Source organism: Chrysochloris asiatica, unplaced genomic scaffold (genome assembly GCF_000296735.1).
Source record: "Chrysochloris asiatica unplaced genomic scaffold, ChrAsi1.0 scaffold00255, whole genome shotgun sequence".
NCBI classification, from domain to species: domain Eukaryota; kingdom Metazoa; phylum Chordata; class Mammalia; order Afrosoricida; family Chrysochloridae; genus Chrysochloris; species Chrysochloris asiatica.
This window is the reverse complement of record NW_006408773.1, coordinates 2,899,228-2,908,998: the sequence shown is the minus strand read 5'-3', so window position 1 is coordinate 2,908,998 and position 9,771 is coordinate 2,899,228.

Below are 9,771 nucleotides of genomic sequence, written 5' to 3'. Positions count from 1 at the left end.
ACCAAGAAACTTTTATCCAGCAACACTATCAATCAAATATGACAGTGTAATCAAAACATTCCAGGATAAACAAAGCTAAGGGATTTTGCCAAAGCTAACCCTGCACTACAAAGCATCCTAAAGGGAGTTCTGTAGACTGAGAACCAACAAGAACAGACAACAACCAGAGATTGGCTTACATGGCAGCACCTCTGAGAACTAAATCGCCAGAAGAAATAGTCAAGAACAGAAAAACTATTAGAACAAACTCAGAGAATCTGGGAGGTCAGTCTATGATCAAAACAATTACAATGCTAAGACGATAAACAAGTAGGAACAGAGATCCAGATATTGAGAAGGTCAGGTAGATTACAGGATAAAATAGACTGCACTATTTGGAGAGAAAAGTTAATGGACTATAAGGCAACCTCAAAGAAAATTAGCACCCCAACATACCAAGTAAATGAAAATCCAAGAAGAACTTGGAAACATTAAAACTATGAGGAAACTCACAAGAAAGAACACAAAAAACATGAATTCAACAAAGGAAGACACACAGAACAAAGAAAGAAGCAACACTAACCACACCCAAAATAATAATAATAATAATAATAATAATAATAATAATAATAATAGCAGCAATTAATACATACATATCGATAATTGTTTCGGACATTCTTTTGTTCTGCTGTGCATAGGGTCGCTATGAGTCGGTTCTGACTTGATGGCACCTAACAACAATGATAGCAGTAGATAATTACATGGCATGCAAATGCATTAAATGCCCCTGTTAAGAGATGGAGAGTAGCAGAATGGATTAAAAAAAAGATCCTTCAATATGCTGTCTGCAAGAGACACATCTCACACACAGAGACAAAAACAGATTAAAAGTCAAAGGATGGAAAAAATATATATACCAAGCTAATTGCAAGGAAAAACAAACAGGAGTGGCAGTACTAATCTCTGATAAAATAAACTTTGAGGCAAAAATCAGCATAGTACATAAAAATGGGCATTATCTTACAATTAAAGGGACACTTGAAAAAGATGACATAGCCATAATACATATCTAGGTTCCCAATGAGAGAGCTCCAAAACATATAAAGCAAACTCTACTAGATATGAAGAAATCGATAAATCTACAATAATAGTGGATGATTTTAATACACCATTTTCAAAAATAGATAGAACAACCAGAAAGAAACTTGACAAAGACATAGAAGAACTAAACAACACAATCAGCCAACTGGTCCTCATAGATGTGTACAGAGCATTCAACCCCAAATGAGTACAATGCACATGTTCTTCAAGTGCACATGGAACATTCTCCAGAATTGACCATATCTTAGGCCACAAAACAAATCTTCATAAATTTACAAACATCAAAATACTGCAAAGCATCTTCTGAGACCACAATGCTATCAAGTTAGAAATCTACAATAGGAAGACCAAGGAAATAAAGTCAAATACATGAAAACCGAAAAACATCCTGCTGAAAAGAGACTGGGTATTAGAAGTAATTACACGTGAATTCACAAAGTTCCTAGAAACAAATGAGAATGAAAACAACATACCAAACTCTTTGGAACACGATGAAAGCGGTGCTGAAAGGACAATTTATTGCAATAAACACACACATCCAAAAATAAGAAAGAACCAGAATTAAAACATTAACACAGCATCTACAACAATTAGAAACAGACCAACAGAGGGAAAGTACAGCCACAAAAAAAGAAAGGAAGAATAAAGATTAGAGCAGAAATAAATGAGATAGAAAACAGAAAAACCATAGAAAGAATCAACAGGACAAGAAGCTGGTTCTTTGAAAGCATTAACAAAATTGACATACCATTGGCACCTAATAAAAGAAAAGATGGTGAAGACACATGCATTAGAAAACACATGGGCGATGTCACAAGGGAACCAAAGGATATCAAAAGGTTAATAACAGAATACTATGAAGAGTTGTACTCTAATAAATTTGAAAATTTAGAAGAGATGGATACACTTTTAGATAAATACGACCTACTTAAATTTACACATAGTGAAATAGAAAATCTGAACAGATCCATAACAAAAGAATAAATTGATCAGGTCATCAAAAAATTCCCAGTCAATAAAAGTCTAGGACCAGATGGCTTCACTGGTGAGTTCTACCAAACAATCAAGGAAGAGCTGTCACCAATTCTACTCAAATTATTCCAGAAGATAGAGGAGGATGGAAAACTTCCTAATACATTTTATGAAGCAAGCATAACCTTCATAAGAAAACCATGGAAGGATGTCACGAAGAGAGAAAATTGTAAACCAATATCCCTCATGAACATAGATGCAAAAATTTTCAACAAAATTCTAACCAACAGACTCCAGCAATACATCAAATATAATACATCATGATCAAGTGGTATTCATATTAGGGATGGAAGGATGGTTCAACATTAGAAAAACGATCATCGTTGTATACAATATAAATAAGAAATAAAAGAACAGCATGATCATATTGATTGATGCAGAAAAGGCATTTGAAAAAATCCAACATCCATTCCTGATAAAAACGCTCAACAAAGTAGGAACTGAAGGGAAATTCCTCATCATAATTAAGAGCATATATATAGAAAAACCCCAGCCTGCATTACTCTCAATGGACAGAAACTGAAAACTTTCCCTCTCTGAACAGTAACCAGACAAGGATGACCTATTCAATATTGTGCTATGAGTCTTAGCAAGAGCTACTAGGCAAGAAAGGGAAATTAAAGGCATTCAAACTGGCAAAGAGGAAGTATAACTTTCTCTATTTGCATATGGCATCATCCTATATGTAGAAAACCCCAAAGACTCAGTAAAAAAGTACTAGACCTCATAGGAAGATTCAGCAAAGTGGCAGGATATAAGCTTAACAAACAAAAATCAATTGGATTCCTCTATATCAAAAATGACAGCACTGAAAAGGACATTAGGAAAGCACTACCATTTACAATAGTCACCCAAAGGATTAAATATCTAGGAATAAATGTAACCAGAGAAACAAAGGACTTATACAAAGAAAACTATAAAACACTACTAGAAGAAACCAAAAGAAAATGGAAGAATGCACCATGATCAATAGGAACACTTAACATTGAGAAAATGTCAATACTGCCCAAAGCAATTTACACAAATAATGCAATCCCAATCCAGATTCCAACAACATTCTTCAAAAAGATGGAAAAACAATTGCAAACTTTATATGGAAAGGAAAGAGACTCAGGATAAGTAAAACACTACTTAAGTAGAAGAAATATCACCATAGAAAGATTGTAAATCTGTCTTCTGCCTATCACTGATTGGAATACCTAAAATACGGCTACAAGTTACTCAGTGAAGGAGGCTTCCTGTGGAGCCTCTGCATTATGTAAGACTATAGGTGGAATCCTGGACAGCATCCAGAATCTTCAGAGGTGGGACGTTTCCACTTGAAAGGACAAGGAGACCAGCCTGGAGTGGCTAGAAGAACAGAAGATACTTCTTGAAAGAAAGACCTACAGGAAAAATACAAAACAATAGAGGCATACCGACTGATGCTCGTTCAAAGATATTAAGGCAAGTGATCGGGTCCCCTCAAAGCAAACCCCCTTCCAAGACTAAGACTCAATGGGAATACACCCTCTGATTGGTGACCACGTTCGACACTGATAAGGGGAAATGAGGAAAAAACAGCAATGAAGTTGTGAGCTAAAACTTACAATATTCAATAGACTCCTGTGAACCCAGGTGGAGACCTGGTTGTCCAGCAGTGTGGCAAGACCTGGGGACTCTTGGGCTCAGAGTCAGTGACACAGCCACAGGGGACTAGAGTGGAGAGTGAAGCATCCAGCTGATAAGAAGAGAGGGCATATGCACAAGAACACACACACTTGCAGATAATACCCTCTTGACCTGGTTTCAATGACTGGATGATCAGATCTCAACTAGAAGAAGAAAGAAGAGGGGATAAAAAGAGTAATCTGATACAATTTGATGAACTTGACCTACACCTATGGATGCAGTAGCCCAAAAGAGAGAACAAATCTTTACAGCAAGATCATTCCTACCCCTTCCATACACAGAATAGACAGGGATGGGTAACATGGACATTTGCTACCCAAAATGGGGGGGCTTCAAAGGCAAGAAGACTGGCTTACAAGATTTCAAGAGGGAAATTAGATCCAAAGGGCATGGAGGAAGGTAGAATCTCCACTAAGTAGTATCCAATCTATCTAGGTGGGGCTGATAAAAAGAAATGCAGTTAAGTCTCTTGTGACACAATAGTGAATAATTGTTATCAGGATTGCTTGTGAGGGTTGGAAATGTAAAGGTAAACGTTTTGTAGCAAGAAGGGGAGTGATTAACTTTGAAGTCTAGTTGCAGAGGTCCCTGGGACCATCAAGGAGAAGAGTGGCATGCGGCACCCTACCCAGAGAAACAGTGACACCAGAGATGGATGCAGAGAGGATGAAATAGAGAGATGGATAGGCTGGGGACTTTAGAACCATAGAGGGAGAGGGGTTGTGTATTGATGATAGAGGGGCAGGCTTGCAAGGTATACACTGTGGTTGGTTGATGATGCATGGAGGGGTTTGTAACCATGGCAATGAAATTATATACGATAGGATGAATGTAAAACTAATGTTCTCCCATGTAAACTATCACATAATTCACAACAAAACATTTAAAAAAAAAAAAAGAATTTATGGTGGCATCAAAGAAAATCAAGGTGTTCACAACAGAGTTATTCCAACTAGTCTATCCACCTCCAGTCACTTTCATGTTGCACATAGATTTTACCCCATGTTACGCATGCAGGATTGCTCGACCTATTTATTTTAAGCAAATTTCCTGGATTTCAAACCTATAATCCTTTAATGTTTTCCCTATGTCTTTAACAGGGTTTCTCAAACATAGCATGAATAGAAATCATCAGGGAAAGTTTACAAAATGTGACTTTCTACACTAGTGTCTTGCTATATTTAGCAAGATCTCCGAGGGATGTTGAAACCCATTCATAATTGAAAACCATTGGCCTTTGGGATTTACATTCATCTTTGTGTTCCCAAAACTCCTCATACAATCTTTTCACAGAGAAGATATTCTATATGGTTTATAAAGTGATTCTGTTATTTCAGTGTTGTAGTCCACTAAATAAGTCACCAAGGTTTTGTGTGAAATTATATAAGTCTGTGTCTTTTGCTTACTCTGCTACTTCTCCTTTCTTTCACAACAAATTTTGTGATGCCTCAAAAATGAAATTTCAAGGTGACATTCAGTTTTTACTTACACATTGAGTTTCAGAGACTGGTCACAGCTGAGCAAAGATGTAGGAGGCAGAAATATTCCTCATCCAGAAAATAGCAACCTCTAAGGCATAACAAAGATCATAATTCAGTCACCTCTGCTATCATTCTAGACTAATGATTTCAGTTTCAGGGTTTAAAAAGCTGATTTTTTTTTTTTTTTTGTCTTTCAAGAAACCTTCAATTTATTCACATTTCCAATTTCATATCGAAAGATGTAGTGCCAGCTACTGCTTTCTCTCTCTTTAGTCAAAAACAATGCCAATGTTCGTAACCTACACCAAGTAGTTCCATTATTTTTGTCTGTCAAGGTCTTATTGCTATTTGTTCCCTTGAAAATAATACCATCATTTATAAGATCCCTTAGCTTTATCCTGCTTTCTGTGTGTAGTGGAAATACACTCTTATGGTAATGGGAATTCTGCCATCACAAAAACAAATAAATAAACCAACATTTACATTAATAATTTGATGGATTAAGCTATCATAGAAATTATTTTAGATTTATTAGCTAAACCAAAAATAAGACTTTTAATGTGTGTGTGCATTCCAGGGTGTGTGTGTGTGTGTGTGTGTGTGTGTGTGTGTGTGCATTCCAGGGGCCAGAGAGTGCTGACATTCAGTCTGTGTTATCCTTGATTCTGGTGCAGTGATTGTACGCCAGGAGGAAAGAATGCCACTTTTACTTGCTTAAAGGTTGCATCTGCCCACCGAATCACGTTTCTGAGGGAGTCTTTTTATTTGTTCATTCATTCGTTCACTCATTCATTCATTTATTCATTCAAAAAGAGTGGTTATTTCTAATTTCACAGAAACTTGTAAAAACAGTAGGGGCTATGAGTAATTATATTAATGTGTGCATGTCTAAATTCATGTTTGTAAGTGCATGTGAGTTTGAATATGCATGGTGAGAGACACAGGAGGTTAAGACCATGTATGCATGGTTACACTAAGAGGGTGATTATTTTAGGTAGAGAAAGTAAGTGCCTACATAGCAGATTTCAGAGAAATCAAAGTTAAGATTATTCTTTATCCTCATGTTATTAAACAAAAGATGGATAAACTTGGTGTTATTGGGTTAACATAGACTGATACTGGGCATTTTGATTCTGACAATCATATAGTGTATTATATGGGGACTGACAAACTTAAGAAGAATAGCAGCATATCCATCTTCAAAAACAGCAATTCAAGATCTATGTTGAAGAACAATGCTGTTTGTGATAGGTTATCATCTACACACCTACAAGAAACACTATTTCATATTAATATTATGTAAATACACACAACAATCATTAAAGCCAGTGATGCTGAAATTGATGAACTCTATCAACTTTTTCGGTCTAAAATTGATCAAACAATGCAAATACCTTTTTTAAACAACATGCATAAATGACTAAATACATGGTATACGCATAAGCTGATGGGGCATAACTCAGAATGAAGAGAAACCTCTGTAAACATCCATTAATAAATGGAACATGGAATGTACAAAATGTGAACCTTGGAAAACTGGAAATTGTCCAAAATGAAATTGATTGCATAAACATCGATATCCTAGGCTTTGCTGAGCTGAAATGAACTTGTATTGGTCATTCTGAATATCACAATCATATGGTTTACTATGCTGGGAATGACAAACTGAAGAGGAATGGTGTCACATTCATCATCAAAAAGAACATATTAAGATCTGTCTTGAAGTATAGTACTATCTGTTATATAATACTATCCATATGCCTACAAGGAAGACCCCACCACTCGCCTGTCAGTTAGTTGTACTGTGGTGGCTTGTGAATTGCTGTGATCCTGGAAGCTATGTGAGGGGTATTTTAAATACCAACAGGGTCAACCATGGAGGACAGGATTCACATGAGCTTCCAGATGAAGACAGACTAGGAAGAAGGAATGACAAAATAATTCCGAATATTTAGTCACTGAAAAAATTACGAATAGCAGAGAAACACTGACAGATATAGGGCTGGAAAATGAGCCCCTCAGGTTGCAAGGCACTCATAATGTGACTGGGAAAGAGCTGCCTCCTCAAAGTAGAGTTGACTGTGATGACGCAAATGGAATAAAGCCCATGAGAGTAAAGCCTGCAGGACCTTCATTTGCTGACCGGGCACAACTCAAAATGAAGAGAAACAGCTGTGAAAGTCCATTAATAGTCACAACAGGAATGTACAAAGTATGAATCTAGAAAAATTGGAAAGTCTCAAAATGAAATAGAATGCATAAACATTGATATTTTAGGCATTAATGAGCTGAAATGGACTGGTATTGGCCATTTTGAATCTGACAACCACATGGTTTATTATTCTGGGAACGACAAATTGAAGAGGAATGGTCTTGCATTCACTGACCAAAAGAACATATCCAGGTCAGTCATGAGGTACAACACTGTCTGTGATAGGATAATACCCATGCACCTACAGGGAAGACCAGTTATAACCACTATTATTCACATCTATACACCAACCACTAAAGCCAATGAGGATTAAATAGAAGAATTCTACCAACTTCGTCAATTTTAAATTGATCAAACATGCAATCAAAATGTATTGATTATTACTGGTGATTGGAATGCAAAGGTTGGGAACAAAGAAGAAGAATCAGTAGTTGAAAAATATGGCCTTGGTGATAGAAATGATGCTGGAGATCACATGATAGAATTCTGCAAAACCAATTATTTGTTCATTTCAAATACTGTCTTTAGACAGCATAAGAGACAATTATACATATGAACTCCAGCAGATGGAATACATAGAAATCAAATTGATTACTTGTGTGGAAAGAGGCAATGGAAAAGCTCTATATCATCAATCAAAAGAAGGCCAGGGGCAAATTGTGGAACAGACCATCAATTGCTCATATGCAAATTCAGACTGAAGCTGAAGAATATGAAAACAAGTCCAAGAGAGCCAAAATATGACCTTGAATGTGTCCCACCTGAATTTAGAGATCATTTAAAAAACAGATTTAATAATTAGACACTAAAGACTAAAGACCAGAAGAGTTGTGGAATGACATCAAGAACATGATACAGGAAGAAAGCAAAAAGGTTATTAAGAAGACAGGAAAGAAAGAAAAGACCAAAATGGATGTCAGAAGAGACACTGAAACTTGCTCTCCAGCATAGAGATGCTAAACCAAATGGAAGAAATGAGGAAGTTCAAAAGCTGAACAGAAAATTTCAAAGGTCAACTCGAGAAGACAAAGTCAAATATTACAACAAAATGTGCAAAGGTTTGGAGTCAGAAAACCAAAAAGGAAGAACACACTCAGCATTTCTCAAGCTGGAGAAACTGAAGAAAAAACATCAAGCCTTGGCTTTCATTATTGAAGGATTCTCTGGACAAATTAGTGAATGATGAAGAAAGAATCAAAAGAAGATGTAAGGAATACACAAAGTCACTGTACCAAAAGGAAATGGTTGATGTTCAACCATTTCAAGAGGTAACATATGATCAAGAGCCAATGATACTTAAGGAAGAAGTCCAACGTGCATTGAAGGAACTGGCAAATAACAAGGCACCAGGAACTGATGGAATAAAAATTGAAATATTTCAAGAAACTGAGGCAGCACTGGAGGCACTCACTCATCTCTGCCAAGAAATTTGGAATTTGTCCATTCTAAAGCGAGGTGATCCAGTGGAATCTGGAAATCTTCTAACAATATCTTTAATATTCATGTGAGTAAAGTTTTACTAAAGGTAATACAGAAATGGCTGAGAGCATACATTGACAGAGAACTTCCAGAGATTCAAGCTGGATTCAGAAGAGGATATTGAATGATGGATATCATTACTGATGTCCAATGGATCTTGGCTGAAAGCAGAGAATACCAGAAAGACGTTTACCTGTGCTTTATTGACAGAAGCAAGATAAAAGCAGAGAAAAAAACCACCACTCAATAGAAAAACTAAAACTGTAGGAGACTGCCCAGTAACCTTTGCTAGCAGGTCAGTGCACATGCACAGTAGAAACGTCCAGCAGTGGGTGGGATGTTGACTCGCTCAGGCCTCTCCTCTAGTTACCACCGTTGAGGAGTGTAGATAGATATTGAGACGTTAATGGGAGCAACATTGTCCACTATTTTTATCTCTGTAGGTCAGTTAGGTAACTGAGTGTGCACAACATAATTTTCAAAATAGTTGTGTCCTTGTGTGTAGTAGTTGGTGTTGGCTTATGCCTTTTATGATGGAGTTTTACAGTTTGTCTGTATGGCCAGACTTTCTTTTTTATGTTGGGTAGGCACGAATAAAGGTCCCAGCCCAGGTCAATACCAACAGCCTACATCACGCTCAATGGAGAGAAACTGAAAGCCTTCCCTCTGCGAACAGGAACCAGACACCTTTGTCACAACTTCTATTCAATATTGTGCTAGTAGTTTTAACCAGAGCTATACGGCATGTTGGCCCAGGATTGGACATTGTTTCATTCTGCTGTGCATGGGGTCGCTATGAGTCGGTTCCGACTCGAT